This window comes from Hyperolius riggenbachi, chromosome 4 (genome assembly GCF_040937935.1).
Source record: "Hyperolius riggenbachi isolate aHypRig1 chromosome 4, aHypRig1.pri, whole genome shotgun sequence".
In the NCBI taxonomy this organism is placed as follows: Eukaryota; Metazoa; Chordata; class Amphibia; order Anura; family Hyperoliidae; genus Hyperolius; species Hyperolius riggenbachi.
Genome location: NC_090649.1, coordinates 424,671,454 through 424,689,298, shown reverse-complemented (window position 1 = coordinate 424,689,298; position 17,845 = coordinate 424,671,454). Strand labels below are relative to the sequence as shown.

General features: G+C 46.3%; 1 protein-coding gene across 4 annotated transcripts in view; it reads right to left on the bottom strand.

Annotated features, from left to right (window-relative positions):
* KIF16B (kinesin family member 16B) overlaps positions 1-17,845 on the bottom strand; it is a 635,015-nt gene that overhangs the window by 342,524 nt on the left and 274,646 nt on the right. The gene's annotated exons all lie outside the window — the stretch shown is intronic.

Here is a 17,845-nt window from a genome sequence, read left to right as displayed (position 1 = left end):
ACCATCCTCTGCTAGGTGTACTTTGTTTTTTTACACCTTGCTTTACCACATGGGCCAATCGGCAACCATAGCCCCATAAGAGAAAGTGTCATTAGGGCCTTGCTGTAACAGATTGTAGTGTAACTAATTCAACTAATGAACCCTTCTTAAACTTGAAGATTGTATACAAATGTAAGCAGACTGCAGAGTGGCGCAGCGGAAGTGTGCTGGGCCCATAACCCAGAGGTTGATGGATCGAAACCATCCTCTGCTAGGCATGATTTAATTTTTGCACTTTGCTTTATCGCATGGGCAAAACGGTTTCCATAGCCCTGTAAGAGAAAGTGCAATAAGGGCCCTGCCGTAACATAGATATTACGGTAGCTAAGACTACTCCTGGGCCTTTTTTGTAGTTGAAGAGATGAGCTAACTGTGACACCACACCAAAAAAAAAAAAAAAAAAACGGCAAACAGCAAAGCTTCCCCATATTGGAGCATTTGATTTGGTGAAGCCAATGTGTTGTAAGCCACAAGTAAGCTTTAGGTTAGCAGGAAGGTTTGCATGGCAACCTAGCTTTTCATCCTTCCCACCCTTGCCCTGGAATCTTCCAGACTTCAAATTGCTGTCCTTTGCTGTGTGTGTTACACCAGCATCATCCGGGGGGGGGCACATGATTTTTCTGATTCTGAAGTCTTGAATTGAAGCCTGTAAGCAGTTTCCCCATGTGTCCCACTGCTTTCATCTAGCAAATTAGGTAAATAAGCAAGCTTATTTTTCTCTTGGGTATATCACAATCGTACATGCTAGGCTGGATTCAGCATGTAGTGCTGTCGGTAGTATAGTGAGCATAGCTGCCTTCCAAGAGGTTGACCTGGGGGGGGGGGGGGGGGAGAGAGAGAGAGAGAGAGAGAGAGAGAGAGAGAGAGAGAGAGAGAGAGAGAGAGAGAGAGAGAGAGAGAGAGAGAGAGAGAAGAGAGAGAGATGGTCTTTTTTGCCACTGAACTAGTAATCGGATTCGGATATCTGGTAGAAATCCGCGGGTATCCGGGGATATCCGGGTCATGGGTGAAACGATCCGCAGATAGCTATCCGGATTTGTGCCCAACTACCTGGAATCTGGATCCAGCCGGATAGTGTAAAAATTGGTTGGATATCCAGGTTACCCGGATATCAGAAATCCGGATGAGCATCAATGCCTCTTTATCCTGTTGTACCAACCCTGTAGTGGAATCGTGGTCTCGACGACAAACGGTGATCTCACCTGAGGGATGCGGAGACTTGAAGGACAGGAAGGAGAATGGCCGCCGGCATCAGCATCCCCGGGAAGTGAGTGAAAACGACTGCTGCGCGCTATGCTCTACACCAGTGTTTCTCAACTTTTTAAAATAAAGTACCCCTTATTGCTACTCCATCGATGCAAAGTACCCCCAGCGAGTGCGCACACACACACTTGGCAGAATGAGGGTGCTGGGATGGCTGGCTGAGGGTGCTGGATGGGGAGAGGCAAATGAAGGTGCTTGGTGGGAAGAAGCTGGTGAGAGTGCTGGCTGAGGCTGGCATAGGGTGATTGGTGGTGAGGGACAGGTGAGGGTGCTGGCAGAGGGTGAAGGGTGGGAGAAACAGGCGAGGTGCTGGCAGAGGGTGATGGGTGCTGAGAATACAGGCAATTTACAGACACATTCATACTCCATTTACACACACACACACACACACACACACACACACACACACACTCAACACACACAGTCAGCACACACACACACTCAGTGTCAGCACACACATACACTCAGTGTCAGCACACACACACACAATGTCCGCACGCGCGCACGCACGCACACACACACACACACACACACACACACACACACACACACACACACACACACACACACACACACACACACACAATCTCCAACTCACATTGCCCTGTCACGCTGTCACTGTCTCTATTATTGCAGGACTGCAGCAGGTGTATCTCTCTCCTCTTCTCCTCCTCCACATTCCTGAGGTGGGGGCACTGGTGGACGAGCTCATTCTGTCTGGCAGGGGAGCTGCTATAGTTCTTCTCTCCTCTGTAACTCTGTTTTATCTAATCAGCTATATTCACCAGTCGACATTGCACAGAGCTGGAGGGGAAATGTAAATAGCAACACAAGCAGGAGAAGGGAAATGTAGACTCACTGGCTCAGGTAACAACATCACTGTGCGTACCCCCTGCAGTGGTCTCGCGAACCCCCTGGGGTACGCGTACCGCGTGTTGAGAAACCCTGCTCTAACACAGTACCGCTACCACGAGTCACGCTTGGGGTTACCACTCCTGGCTTCCACCCCGAGCCGGACTACTGATAACTGGCTAAGAGGTTAACCACTTTCCTGCCGTGTGTATCAAAGCTGAAATGGTAAGAGAAAATTTGTTTTGCAAACCTTACAGAGCCAGATCAGACACAAGGCAACCCTATGCATTTGCTTAGGGGTTGGAAAGAGTTTAGGGGCCTGGTGGGTGCAAGCCCACACCAAATCTTACAAAAAAAGCCAGATGGCCATCAGCGGTAAGAAAAAATGGCTATCTTGCCTAAGGCCCCATTTCATCTTCATTTATTTCTGAAACGTCACCCTTTAAAGCACGGGTGTCGAGCTCCAGCCCTCAATGGTTGATTGTACTCACATATTTATGCACAGCTCAAATTAATTGTTGGGGTTGAATCAGGAATATATATATATATATATATATATATATATATATATATATATATATATATATATATATATATATATATATATATATATAGTTCATCAAATAGAATACATTTCTCCATTAAGCAATCCATTCTAAACACTGGCATGGATATGGCCCTCGAGAACTAGGATTCCACACCCATGTTTTAAAGGACACTTGAAGTAAGAGTGACATGGAGGCTGCCATATTTATTTCCTTTTAAGCGATATCAGCTGCCTGGCAGTCCTGCTGATCCCTTTTGCTGGAGTAGTTTCTCAATCACACACCTGAAACAAGCATGCAATTAATCCAGTCAGATTTCAGTGAGACATCTGATCTGCATGCTTGGTTCTATGGCTAAGGCAGCCAAGCAATTTCCATTGTTTAAAAGGAAATAAAAATGGCAGCCTCCATATCCCTGTCACGGAAAATCACCTTTAACCTCCTTGCCGGTGATCCCGAGCTCAGCTCGGGGTAACCTGCGCAGGAGGATTTCTCAGGCCCCGCTGGGCTGATTTGCATAATTTTGTTTTATTGCACGCAGCTAGCACTTTGCTAGCTGCGTGCATATTACGCTACCCGCCGCGCTGCCCCCCCCCCCTCCAGACCCCTTGCGCAGCCTGGCCAATCAGTGCCAGGCAGCGCTGAGGGGTGGCTCGGGATTCCCTCTGATGTCCCGACGTCCATGAGGTCGGTGACGTCATCCCGCCCCGTCGCTATGGCGAGCGGGGAAGCCCAGCAGGAAATCCCGTTCTGAACGGGATTTCCTGTTTACTCTGATCACCGGAGGCGATCGGAGTGGCTGCGGGGATGCCGCTGCTCAGCGGCTATCATGTAGCTAGCCCTAGGCTCGCTACATGATTTAAAAAAAATTTTGTTTTTTTTAAAGTGCTGTGCTGCCCCCTTGCCGGCGGGAATTGGACCGACAAGGGGGTTAAACACTGACATTGGCCAACTGTGGTAATTGCAAGGGGTGGTCACATGACTGAAGAAAACACTGCTCGGTCTCCAGGCTGTCTCTGGGTGCCAAGGCTGCAAATGGCTTTGCAGCTTAACCTCCCTGGCGGTATTTTAAAAAAGGTTTTTTAACCTTTTTTTTTTTTTTTTTGTAGCATGTTGCTAGCCTAGCGGCGTCCCCCTCCCTGCGGCGTCCCCCCGTATGCGCCGATCGCCGCCGGCGCATATGCCCATCCAGAAATCCCGTTCTGAACGGGATTTCTATGAGGGCTTCCCCGTTGCCATGGCGATGGGCCGCGATGACGTCATCGATGTTGTGACGTCATTGGGAGTCCCGATCCACCCCTCAGCGCTGCCTAGCACTGATTGGCCAGGCAGCGCACGGGTCTCGGGGGGGGGGCACCCTCTGATGCGGTGGGTAGCGGCAAATCGTCGCGGTGGCGATCGTGAGTAACACGCAGCTAGCAAAGTGCTAGCAAAGTGCTAGCTGCGTGTATAAAAAAAAAATTACGCAGATCGCCCGGTGGGGCCGGAGAAATCCTCCTGCGCGGCTTACCCCGTGTCCAGCACAGGGTTACCGCTAAGGAGGTTAAAAGATAAATCCAAGCAGGAAAGAATGCAGGAACAGAGCAGGGGGTCTGAAAGCTTCCGGTAGCATAAGAAACGTGCAGCAGGAAGATAAGGCCTGGTTCACATCTGCGTTTGCCATCGGAACCGGCCATACGGTTCCTGTAAGAATCTATACGTTGGTTGCTATCGGCAACAACACTACTCCTTCGTTTGGCACCATATCACAGGAAGTGTGATAACTCTACTCTCATCACAGCAACAGCATAGGAGATATAACTTCTTAGACGTCAAAGTCTCAGGAGTTTATTAAGTAAACAGATATACAGATACTTATCTCTACATGTTGTTACATCTTAGCAAAGCAATTGGTCTGTAGTAAGTCCTCTTTGCGTTACCTTGCATACTTGATCTATCTCTAATAGCTAGATTAGGCCTCTCTTATGTTACATCTATACTACGTGGCACTTTAGGCCTATATACAGCATACAGTTAGATAAGATGACAATATATTACAAAAAGAGTAAAGGGTGGAAGTCATCAGCCAGAAGTCAGAAGCAGCAAAAGAAGAAATAGCCCCCCGGGAGCTCGTTACCTCTTCTTATACTAAACTCTAAAGAGTTAAATGTGACATCATCTGAGCAGGGACGGATCACTTACTCATCGCCTGCTATTGGCTGATAAAACCTTGTGATACCATGACAAGCACAGTCTTTACTGTGCATGGCCTGGAAAACTCCATGTTCCAGGCACCGGTCATCGTGTTCTGAAGAAGCCAATGTTTACTTGTGAGAATATTTTCATAATAATGGCTCCTGTTTATGTTGTTTGTCGCCACCTGGTCTGGCCTCTGCACTGGCTATCTCTGATACAGCCTTGGGAGACCGAATCACACTGTTCTTCAGTGCTTCTAGACATCCTCTTTAAAGGTATACTCTGCCAATAAAGTCTTTTAACTAACCTCAGTTAAAGTAACCGAGGCCTACGAATTCAAACATATAATACTTAAATTCTAACAGTTGTCCCGTCGAATGGACAAAAAAATGCAGCAGGACCCAATTTTCCGGATGGGTTCGCTCAATGGAACGGAAACGGAAGGTTTCACAGCTACATAAGAACAAATAGAAAGACAGCTTTTCCTGATCCTGATGGCCTGTGAGTGATCACACAGATTGTGACAATGCTACGGAGGGACCTCTGAAGAGGACTGGGCTCATCATCCTAAATACCAGCTCTGTGGCATATTATTACATAAGATCTCAAACAAGGACCACAAGGATCCTGTGACTGTGCCACTGTGGGTGTGACAAGTACTGCAGAAAGCAGCCAATCACAATACAGTTTCCAGCTATGTACATAGTCCAGAATTCCATGTACATATAGCATAGTCTCTATTCCTATACACATGTCCACAGAAAATGTGACCAAACCATAAAGTGCATGTAACACTTATTATTTATTTATTGTATTTATAAAGCGGCAACATATTACGCAGTGCTGGACATTAGTTTAGGTTACAGACAATATTTAGGGGTGACATACAGCAAAATGACAATATATGAATACAAGAAAACCAGATCATGCATCACAGTATGAGTACAAGGTAATGCTTAGTCAGTCACTGGATAGGCTAGGTTCACTCAGATGCATAGCATGGGTTCACAGTAATGGAGGTGCATGATCAGGTAGGACACAAAAGGAGGAGGACCCTGCCCAGAGGCTTACAATCTAGATTATTCACACATTATTCACACTGAAAAGGAGGACATGGAGGCAAAGATGGGGCCAAGGAGACCACCGGACACGGGGACAGGCTAAAGGGGGACAGATGGGGACAGAAGGACATGGGAAAGGGCAAAGGGGAACCGGGACACAGGCGGAAGACAGGAGGAAACCGGGCAGAGCAAAGGGGGACATGGAGGCATAGGCGTGGGAAAGGAGGACACAGGATGTCAGAAGAGACACGGGGTCCAGAGGAGACAGAAGGAGGCACAGGAACAGAGGAGGACACAGGAGGGACAGAGAAGGACACAAGAGGTACAAGGGGGAAATAAATGGAAGGAGGGGGGTTGAAGGGAGAAGATCCACAAGACATCCCTGCACCGTGGACCGCAAGGCTTATTTATTTATTTTACCCTGGTTTTTGTCCTTTAAACCTAGGTGTGTCTTATGTTCCGGAGCGTCTTATGGTCTGAAAAATACGGTAATCTCTATTCCTATACACATGTCCGCAGAAAATGTGTCCAAACTATACAGCGTATGTAACACTTCATTATTCAAACTTCTTATTCCACACACATCAGCTGAAATGTGATATCAGGCTAAATAGAGCGCACTGACTGCTGTAACCATAGAAAAGTCACAAAGCATGGCAGCCAACATAATATTATTATTATTATTTAGTATTTATATAGCGCCAACATCTTCCGCAGCGCTGTACAGAGTATATATAGCCTTGTCACTAACTGTCCCTCGAAGGAGCTCACAATCTAGTCCCTACCATAGTCATATGTCTATATTGTGTAGTATATGTACTGTAGTCTAGGGCCAATTTTTAAGGGGGGGGAGCCAATTAACTTATCTGTATGTTTTTGGGGTGTGGGAGGAATCCAGAGTACCCGGAGGAAACCCACGCAGACATGGGGAGAACATACAAACTCCTTGCAGATAGTGCCCTGGCTGGGATTTGAACCGGGGACCCAGCGCTGCAAGGCAAGAGCGCTAACCACTACGCCAGCGTGCTGCCCTGTATAATATTATACAGTAGCTACAGATTCTCTAATCTGCAGCGCTGACAGTTTCATGTTCTATGCATTGCTAATGAGCGAGGCCACTGAGGACTCGGTCACACTTGGTGTCTGACTGAGGGGGACACTACTCAGCATCACACCTGAAATGCCGCACACAGGCCTTTACACTGGCTTTCATGCTACTTGTTCACACCAGTTCAGAGCAATCTGGTGGGGAAGGGAAACAATGTCACACACTATTACGTGAACAAACCATGAGTAATTTTGGCGCCGCTTTAATGTTTCTTAAAGCTTCACATACAAAGTTATTGGAGTCACCTGTGATTGACCCTATTCCAACCTTATGTCGGACTATGTCCAACACTGGCCTTTTCTAGTATAGGCCCAATGTCAGACAATAGTACAATATAGGAAACATGGCTGCAGGTAGGTGGCGCTGTTGCCAGATAAAATCCGGTACAGCATTAGTCTCTTAACCACTTGAGGACTACAGTCTTTCTAACCCTTAAGGACCAGGCACTTTTTTTCCACTCAGACCACTGCAGCTTTCACGGTTTATTGCTCGCTCATACAACCTACCACCTAAATGAATTTTGGCTCCTTTTCTTGTCACTAATAAAGCTTTCTTTTGGTGCTATTTGATTGCTCCTGCGATTTTTACTTTTTATTATATTCATCAAAAAAGACATGAATTTTGGCAAAAAAATGATTTTTTTAACTTTCTGTGCTGACAATTTTCAAATAAAGTAAAATTTCTGTATACATGCAGCGCGAAAAATGTGGACAAACATGTTTTTGATAAAAAAAAAACCCATTCAGTGTATATTTATTGGTTTGGGTAAAAGTTATAGCGTTTACAAACTATGGTGCAAAAAGTGAATTTTCCCATTTTCAAGCATCTCTGACTTTTCTGACCCCCTGTCATGTTTCATGTGGGCTAGAATTCCAGGATAGTATAAATACCCCCCAAATGACCCCATTTTGGAAAGAAGACATCCCAAAGTATTCACTGAGAGGCATAGTGAGTTCATAGAAGATATTATTTTTTGTCACAAGTAAGCGGAAAATGACACTTTGTGACAAAAAAAAGAAAAAAAAAAAGTTTCCATTTCTTCTAACTTGCGACAAAAAAAAATGAAATCTGCCACGGACTCACCATGCCCCTCTCTGAATACCTTGAAGTGTCTACTTTCCAAAATGGGGTCATTTGTGGGGTGTGTTTACTGTCCTCGCATTTTGGGGGGTGCTAATTTGTAAGCACCCCTGTAAAGCCTAAAAGTGCTCATTGGACTTTGGGCCCCTTAGCGCAGTTAGGCTGCAAAAAAGTGCCACACATGTGGTATTGCCGTACTCAAGAGAAGTAGTAGAATGTGTTTTGGGGTGTATTTTTACACATACCCATGCTGGGTGGGAGAAATATCTCTGTAAATGACATTTTTTTCATTTTTTTTACACACAATTGTCCATTTACAGAGTTATTTCTCCCACCCAGCATGGGTATGTGTAAAAATACACCCCAAAACACATTGTACTACTTCTCCCGAGTATGGCAATACCACATGTGTGGCACTTTTTTGCACCCTAACTGCGTTAAAGGGCCCAAAGTCCAATGAGTACCTTTAGGATTTCACAAGACAATTTGCGGAATTTGATTTCCAGACTACTCCTCACGGTTTAGGGCCCCTAAAATGCCAGGGCAGTATAGGAACCCCACAAATTACCCCATTTTAGAAAGAAGACACCCCAAGGTATTCCGTTAGGAGTATGGTGAGTTCATAGAAGATTTTATTTTTTGTCACAAGTTAGTGGAAAATGACACTTTGTGAAAAAAACAATAAAAATCAATTTTCCGCTAACTTGTGACAAAAAATAAAATCTTCTATGAACTCACCATACTCCTAACGGAATACCTTTGGGTGTCTTCTTTCTAGAATGGGGTCATTTGTGGGGTTACTATACTGCCCTGGCATTTTAGGGGCCCTAAACCGTGAGGAGTAGTCTTGAAACCAAATGTCGCAAAATGACCTGTGAAATCCTAAAGGTACTCATTGGACTTTGGGCCCCTTAGCGTACTTAGGGTGTAAAAAAGTGCCACACATGTGGTACCGCCGTACTCAGGAGAAGTAGTATAATGTGTTTTGGGGTGTATTTTTACACATACCCATGCTAAGTGGGAGAAATATCTCTGTAAATGACAATTGTTTGATTTGTTTTCCACACAATTGACCATTTACATAGAAATTTCTCCCACCCAGCATGGGTATGTGTAAAAATACACCCCAAAACACATTATACTACTTTTCCTGAGTACGGCGGTACCACATGTGTGACACTTTTTTGCAGCCTAGGTGCGCTAAGGGGCCCAACGTCCTATTCACGGGTCATTTTGAGGCATTTGTTTTCTAGACTACTCCTCGCGGTTTAGGGCCCCTAAAATGCCAGGGCAGTATAGGAACCCCACAAGTGACCCCATTTTAGAAAGAAGACACCCCAAGGTATTCCGTTAGGTGTATGGCGAGTTCATAGAAGATTTTATTTTTTGTCACAAGTTAGTGAAAAATGACACTTTGTGAAAAAAACCCAATAAAAAATCAATTTCCGCTAACTTTTGACAAAAAATAAAATCTTCTATGAACTCGTCATACACCTAACAGAATACCTTGGGGTGTCTTTTTTTCTAAAATGGGGTCACTTGTGGGGTTCCTATACCGCCCTGGCATTTTACGGGCCCAAAACCGTGAGTAGTCTGGAAACCAAATGTCTCAAAATGACTGTTCAGGGGTATAAGCATCTGCAAATTTTGATGACAGGTGGTCTATGAGGGGGCGAATTTTGTGGAACCGGTCATAAGCAGGGTGGCCTTTTAGATGACAGGTTGTATTGGGCCTGATCTGATGGATAGGAGTGCTAGGGGGGTGACAGGAGGTGATTGATGGGTGTCTTAGGGGGTGGTTAGAGGGGAAAATAGATGCAATCAATGCACTGGGGAGGTGATCGGAAGGGGGTCTGAGGGGGATCTGAGGGTTTGGCCGAGTGATCAGGAGCCCACACGGGGCAAATTAGGGCCTGATCTGATGGGTAGGTGTGCTAGGGGGTGACAGGAGGTGATTGATGGGTGTCTCAAGGTGTGATTAGAGGAGGGAATAGATGCAAGCAATGCACTGGCGAGGTGATCAGGGCTGGGGTCTGAGGGCATTCTGAGGGTGTGGGCGGGTGATTGAGTGCCCTAGGGGCAGATAGGGGTCTAATCTGATAGGTAGCAGTGACAGGGGGTGATTGATGGGTAATTAGTGGGTGTTTAGGGTAGAGAACAGATGTGAACACTGCACTTGGGAGGTGATCGGACGTCGGATCTGCGGGCGATCTATTGGTGTGGGTGGGTGTTCAGTTTGCCCGCAAGGGGCAGGTTAGGGGCTGATTGATGGGTGGCAGTGACAGGGGGTGATTGATGGGTGGCAGTGACAGGGGGTGATTGATGGGTGATTGACAGGTGATTGACAGGTGATCAGTGGGTTATTACAGGGAAGGACAGATGTAAATAATGCCCTGGCGAATTGATAAGGGGGGGTCTGAGGGCAATCTGAGCGTGTAGGCGGGTGATTGGGTGCCCGCAAGGGGCAGATTAGGGTCTGATCTGATGGGTAACAGTGACAGGTGGTGATAGGGGGTGATTGATGGGTGATTGATGGGTAATTAGTGAGTGTTTAGAGGAGAGAATAGATGGAAACACTGCGCTTGGGTGGTGATCTGATGTCGGATCTGCGGGCGATCTATTGGTGTGGGTGGGTGATCAGTTTGCCCGCAAGGGGCAGGTTAGGGGCTGATTGTTAGGTGGCAGTGACAGGGGGTGATTGATGGGTGATAGGTGATTGGCAGGTGATTGACAGGTGATCAGTGGGTTATTACATGGAAGGACAGATGTAATTAATGCACTGGTGAATTGATAAGGGGGGGGGGGGGTCTGAGGGCAATCTGAGCGTGTGGGCGGGTGATTGGGTGCCCGCAAGGGGCAGCTTAGGGTCTGATCTGATAGGTAACAGTGACAGGTGGTGATAGGGGGTGATTGATGGGTGATTGATGGGTAATTAGTGGGTGTTTAGAGAAGATAACAGATGTAAACAATACATTTGGGAGGTAATCTGACGGCGGGTTTGTGGGCGATCTAATGGTGTGGGTGGGAGATCAGATTGCCCGCAAGGGGCAGGTTAGGGGCTGATTGATGGGTGGCAGTGACAGGGGGTGATTGATGGGTGATAGGTGATTGGCAGGTGATTGACAGGTGATCAGTGGGTTATTACAGGGAAGAACAGATGTAATTAATGCACTGGCGAATTGATAAGGGGGGGTCAGAGGGCAATCTGAGCGTGTTGGCGGGTGATTGGGTGCCCGCAAGGGGCAGATTAGGGTCTGATCTGATAGGTAAAAGTGACAGGTGGTGATAGGGGGTGATTGATGGGTGATTGATGGGTAATTAGTGGGTGTTTAGAGGAGAGAATAGATGTAAACAATGGATTTGGGAGGTGATCTGATGTCGGATCTGCGGGCGATCTATTGGTGTGGGTGGGTGATCAGATTGCCCGCAAGGGGCAGGTTAGGGGCTGATTGTTGGGTGGCAGTGACAGGGGGTGATTGATGGGTGATTGATGGGTGATTGACGGGTGATTGACAGGTTATCAGGGAAGATAGATGCATACAGTACACAGGGGGAGGGGGGGTCTGGGGGGGGGGTCTGGGGAGAATCTGAGGGGTAAGGGGGGTGATCAGGAGGGGGCAGGGGGCAGGGGGGGATATAAAAAAAAAAATAGCGTTGACAGATAGTGACAGGGAGTGATTGATGGGTTATTAGGGGGGTGATTGGGTGCAAACAGGGGTCTGGGGGGTGGGCAGGGGGGGGTCTGAGGGGTGCTGTGGGCGATCAGTGGGCGGGGGGGGCAGATCAGTGTGTTTGGGTGCAGACTAGGGTGGCTGCAGCCTGCCCTGGTGGTCCCTCGGACACTGGGACCACCAGGGCAGGAGGCAGCCTGTATAATACACTTTGTATACATTACAAAGTGTATTATACACTTTGTATGCGGCGATCGCGGGGTTAACATCCCGCCGGCGCTTCCGTATGGCCGGCGGGATGTTACGGCGGGTGGGCGGAGCCAGTTGCCGGGGAAAGCGCGCGTCATCAATGACGCGATCGCTCCCCCGGCATGCCTAAAGGACGCGCCGCCTGAAGGCGTATTGCGGTCCTTTAGGCATCCACTTTGCCGCCGCCCATGGGCTGTGGGCGGTCGGCAAGTGGTTAAGATCAGTTTTGGACTAAGCCTGACACTTTGATCACTGCTAGCTCCATCCTCCTCCATTGCGCAGCATCAAATAAATATCACATAGGTGCACTTGGGCTTGCTGCAGGAACCTTGCACAGCACTGCGTCACCCCATGTGCATCCAAAAATCGGTCAGAACTCAGATCAGACATGCATCCTCAGAAAACTGCATCGTGCGTACCTAACAGATCTGACTCAGTTTGCTGTATTCAGCCCATCACTATTCTGCTCTCTGTATTACCAGTAATCCCCTGGTTCTTTTCAAGAATCGATCTCCATCCCCCCCCCCCCCCCCCACACGCCACCTGCACAGCTGCCTGCCGCAGAGCCAGTGACTCCGCAGCTGCGTGGGCTACTGTGGCTACATACCATGCATTACAACTGTCGATTAATCTGCCACAAGACCAGCGCATTCAACTCGGCTGATCACTGTAACAATTTCCAGTATAAAAAAATAGATAGGAAGTTCTTTAGAGGAAATAAAACGTATTAATGAACGTTTCTTTGAGGTGTTTTACAACGTTGGCGATTCCGCTGGGATTGCGTGACAATTGCCGGTCGCCAGTGATCGACAAATATCTAGTGCAGTTGCTCCCTATGGAAGCGGTCACACTGCAGCGTTCAGGATAACAAAAATGCTGCAGATCAGTGCTTTGAGAGCGATTAAGAAAAATCACGACAAAATCGCAAAGAAAAAAACTAACAAAAAAAAAACCATTTTTCAATGTGCTACATACCGTGCATTACAACTGTCGATTAATCTGCCACAAGACCAGCGCATTCAACTCGGCTGATCACTAACAATTTCCAGTATAAAAAATAGATAGGAAGTTCCTTAAAGAAAATAAAAACGTATAAATTAACGTTTCTTTGGGGTGTTTCACAATGTCGGCGTTTGCCGGTCGCCAGTGATCAACAAACAGCTAGTGCAATGGCTCCCTATGGGAGGGGTCACACTGCAGTGTTCAGGATAACAAAAATGCTGCATATCAGTGCTTTGGGAGCGATTGAGAAAAATCATGGCAAAATCGCAAAAAAACAAAAAAAAAACAAACGTTTCTACATTTTAGGAGTGAAACAGCTCTAAGAGCTCTTTTAGACAAAATGCAATTTTGTTATGATCTGATTGTGAGCTGATCTTGATGCAATTTTAGTAAGTCCTGCACATTGCATTTTTTTCTGCGCTGTCTACTTGCGTTTCTTGCCTCCCATTTAAAATCGCATCTGAATCAGATTGCAATTTGCAGTGTAAAATAAGCCCTAATTATATTTGTAAATAGCAGCAAAGCTTGTAGGCGGAGCTCCAGCAGCTGATGTCACCTGACCAAGGCTGCTGATGGGGCATTGTGATGTCATCGTGATGTCACAATGCTGCTCACTGCTATAAATATCCTGCTGGGTAATCAGCCCCTCAGACCCTGGTTTTCACTCAGAGAGTGAAGGCGATTTTCCTTGAGCTCTAGCTTGCTTTATTGTATAAAACTCTCAGTTCTTCTAACACCACCTTAGAAGAACTCAACCCTCTGCCAGAAATGGTGGGGGGTCTTGACCCTCCCCCGAGGAGGCGTCTATTTACTAAAATGGTTATCCCTCTACCGACCATCCGTGAGGGAACCATACTCGTCCTTAACACCCAAGTGGGATATCTACCTTCCCTGAAGCGGCGTGTTTTGGACAAAGACTTAAAACCTCTAGAGACCATCATAGAGGAAGAGGAGATTACACCAGCAAATCTCCAGTTGGACAACATACCTCACCCTGAAGAGGTAGTCCAACCATCAGACATCCAGGAGATCCCTGTGCCAGTTGTCCAACAGGCAGATGGCCACCTGCCGGACATCCAGGAGGATCCCCTGGAGGACAGACGGGAGCCGGAAGCTGCACCCCAGCCCAGCGGACAGTCCACTGAGAAGACACCTAAACCAGTGGGCAGATGTCGCCGGTTTCTGGGACGTGTTAGGAAGTTTCTGGCCAGACTGTGCTGTTGCACAACCCGTCGCAAACGATCCAATGATTCAGCGGCTGCAGGTAAGGATTATGTATATTAAGGGATATAGGGTATCTGAATGAGATTAATAAAGTTTAGTTATGCACGCTTCCGGGGAACTATTCTCTTTTTTTAGGGTGTTTCACAACGTTGTCGATTCCGTGCCGTTTCCACGGTGATTGCCGGTGGCCAGTAATCAACAAATAGCTAGTGCAATGGCTCCCTATGGGAGAGCGGTCACACTTTAGAGTTCAGGATAACAAAAATGCTGCATATCAGTGCTTTAGGAGCAATTCAGAAAAATCACGGCAAAATCGCAAAAGAAAAAAAACCTACATTTTTCAATGATTTTAGGAGTGAAAAAGTTTTAAGGGCTCTTTTAGGCCTCGTTCACATCTGCTGCGCTGAAAAACGTGTTAAAGCGCATGGTAAAAAACGCATGCGCTTGTACGCGCTTTAGTCCGCGTTTCTATGCGTTGCGCTTCTTTAAAGCACGTTTTGCTTACTGTAGCAGCAGCAGTTGTCAATAAAACTTTGTTTTTGTATGTAAATGTATTTTTTTCTCCAATTAGGGGTAAAAAACGCATGCGCTTCTATGCGCTAAAAAAGCGGACCCATTCACTTGCATTGCTGTGCGCTTTACAGCTCAGCGCACAGAAATGCATGCAACACTACGTTTCTGTAACGCTGCTCAGCGCAGTGCATAGATGTGAACCAGCTACATTTAGTTACATGGAAAAATGAATACCTTGCTGATCGCACAGGGCAGTGCGCTGTGGAAAGCGCACAGAAACGGCCCTAATGTGAACGAGGCCTTAAACTATATGCGATTTTGCTATGATCTGATTGTGACCTGACCTTGAGGCAATTTTAATAAGTCCTGCACATTGCATTTTTTTCTGCGCTGTCTACTTGCGTTCCTGCCTCCTGTTAAAAATCGCGTTCGAATTGCATCGGAATCAGATTGCAATTTTGCAGTGTAAAAGAAGCCTTAAAGAGGAACTATCGCGAAAATCTTAAAATTTAAAACACATACAAATAAGAAATACATTTCTCCCAGAGTAAAATAAACCATAAATTACTTTTCTACTATGTTGTTATCACTTACAGTAAGTAGTAGAAATCTGACATTACCGACATATTTTGGGCTAGTACATCTCTTCATGGGGGATTCTCAGCATGGCCTTTATTTTTTATAAAGACATTCCCTGAAAATGATTAATACAAAGATGCTGGCCAGCCTCCCTGCTCACTATGTTGGAAGTTGGACGGAGCAACTGTCATTCACTAAGTGCTTTTAAAAATAGAGAAAACCCTGAGAACGCTCCTATGAAAAGATAGGCTAGTCCAAAACCTGTTGGTAATGTCAGATTTCTACTACTTACTGTAAGTGACAGCAACATAGGAGAAAAGTCATTTATGGCTCATTTTACTTGAGGAGAAATGTACTTATTTGTATGTGTTTTAAATTTTAAGATTTTTGTGACAGTTCCTCTTCATTTATATTTGAAAATAGCAGTCGAGCCTTGAGGTGAAGCTCCAACAGCTGATGTCACCTGACCAAGGCTGCTGATGGGGCATTGTGATGTCATCGTGATGTCACAATGCTGCTCACTGCTATAAACATGGTTTTCACTCGGAGAGTGAAGGCGATTTTCCTTGAGCTCTAGCTTGCTTTATTGTATAAAACTTTCAGTTCTTCTAACAACACCTAAGAAGAACTCAACCCTCTGCCAGAAATGGTGGTGGGTCTTGACCCTCCCCCGAGGAGGCGTCTATTTACCAAAATGGTTATCCCTCTACCGACCATCCGTGAGGGAACCATACTTGTCCTTAACACCCAAGTGGGATATCTACCTTCCCTGAAGCGGCGTGTTTTGGACAAAGACTTAAAACCTCTAGAGACCATCATAGAGGAAGAGGGGATTGCACCAGCAAATCTCCAGTTGGACTATGTGCCTCACCCTGAAGAGGCAGTCCAACCGTCAGACATCCAGGAGATCCCTGAGCCAGTTGTCCAACAGGCAGATGGCCACCTGCCGGACATCCAGGAGGATCCCCTGGAGGACAGACGGGAGCCGGAAGCTGCACCCCAGCCCAGCGGACAGTCCACTGAGAAGACACCTAAACCAGTGGGCAGATGTCGCCGGTTTCTGAGACGTGTTAGAAAGTTTCTGGCCAGACTGTGCTGTTGCACAACCCGTCGCAAAAAATCTAATGATTCAGTGGCTGCAGGTAAGGATTATGTATATTAAGGTAATTAGGGTATCTGAATGAGATTCAATGATAAAGTTTAGTTATGCTAGCTTTTAGGGAACTATTCTCCTAATTCAGACATATCCCCCGATGTTAGCTGAAGTATAATTCTGGATGCAGGTAAATAGTGAGAATGTAGATGACAGGTGTACTGTTTACTATTTAGAAGTATGGGTCAGTAGGCTGGAGCTAGTGAGCTCATGCAAGTACATAAGTCCAGCAGGCAGAAGACCAGGAAATCAAATCAAGCCAATTAAATAGGGTGTCATGAAACTCATTGCACAATTTAAACCTTCTGCTACTTTTTGAAAGTTTTCATTAATTAGTATACTGTTTTTTCTAATGTTGTTCACTTTTGAAATTACTCTTAAAAGGAACGAAACACCAGGAAATTTTAAATTACCCCCCCCCAATGGTTGGTTCATAGTGAAATGTGCCATGAAGGGGAGAGGGGGTGTACCATATGGGAATGTGTGATTATCTCCACAGACAGATCGCATCTCCTAAATTTTGTAGCGCCTGAGTGTCGCATGAGCCGCAATACATGATGGGAGATGTATGATGTGGATGTAAGTACAGAGATTTTCTCTCATCCAAGGACTACATCTCCTGGTATACATTGCCACACTCGCGAGTCACTGCCATGAACTACAAAATTTGGCAGATGCGGTTTGCCATAGTATAACCTGTCAGAAGAATCATGTTATAGATACACACATAATGAAATGAAAGTAGAGGAAACTAATGTGTTATGTCTTTCTTTCTCCAGCAGAAATCCCTCAGCTATCCACCAGTGACACAGATAGTGTCGAAGACAGTGACCTGCCCCCTCTGACACTTCAGAGCTTCACCCTACACCGTTATCTTGGAGTAGGATCTTTCGGCAATGTGGTCCTGGTTTCACACCCGGCCAGTGACCAGAAAATGGCACTAAAGGTGGTGAGAAAAGCAAGGGAACTGAAATGCAGCAACCCCACCGTGGAACGCAACATCCTGAAAATGGTTGGGAACAACCGTTTCATGGCTCACGCCTTTGCTGCGTTCCAATCAGAGGTAAGTATCCTAACCCCATCAACTCAGCTTGTCGGAGAGTTAGGCGTAAAAAGCTCAACTACCGTTCAGTGACACTTTAAGCTAAAAAAAAACAGATATTTACCTAAGAGGAGGGAGGCCTCCACACGTCCTCCTCCAGACACTGCGACTGCCCGGGACCCTCCTGAAGATCGAAATCATGCTTCTCTTCATGCACGGACATGCTGCAAACATGCAACTACAGCCACACCTGCTTAGTAGAACGGAGCCATTCGTGTACGTGCGCAGG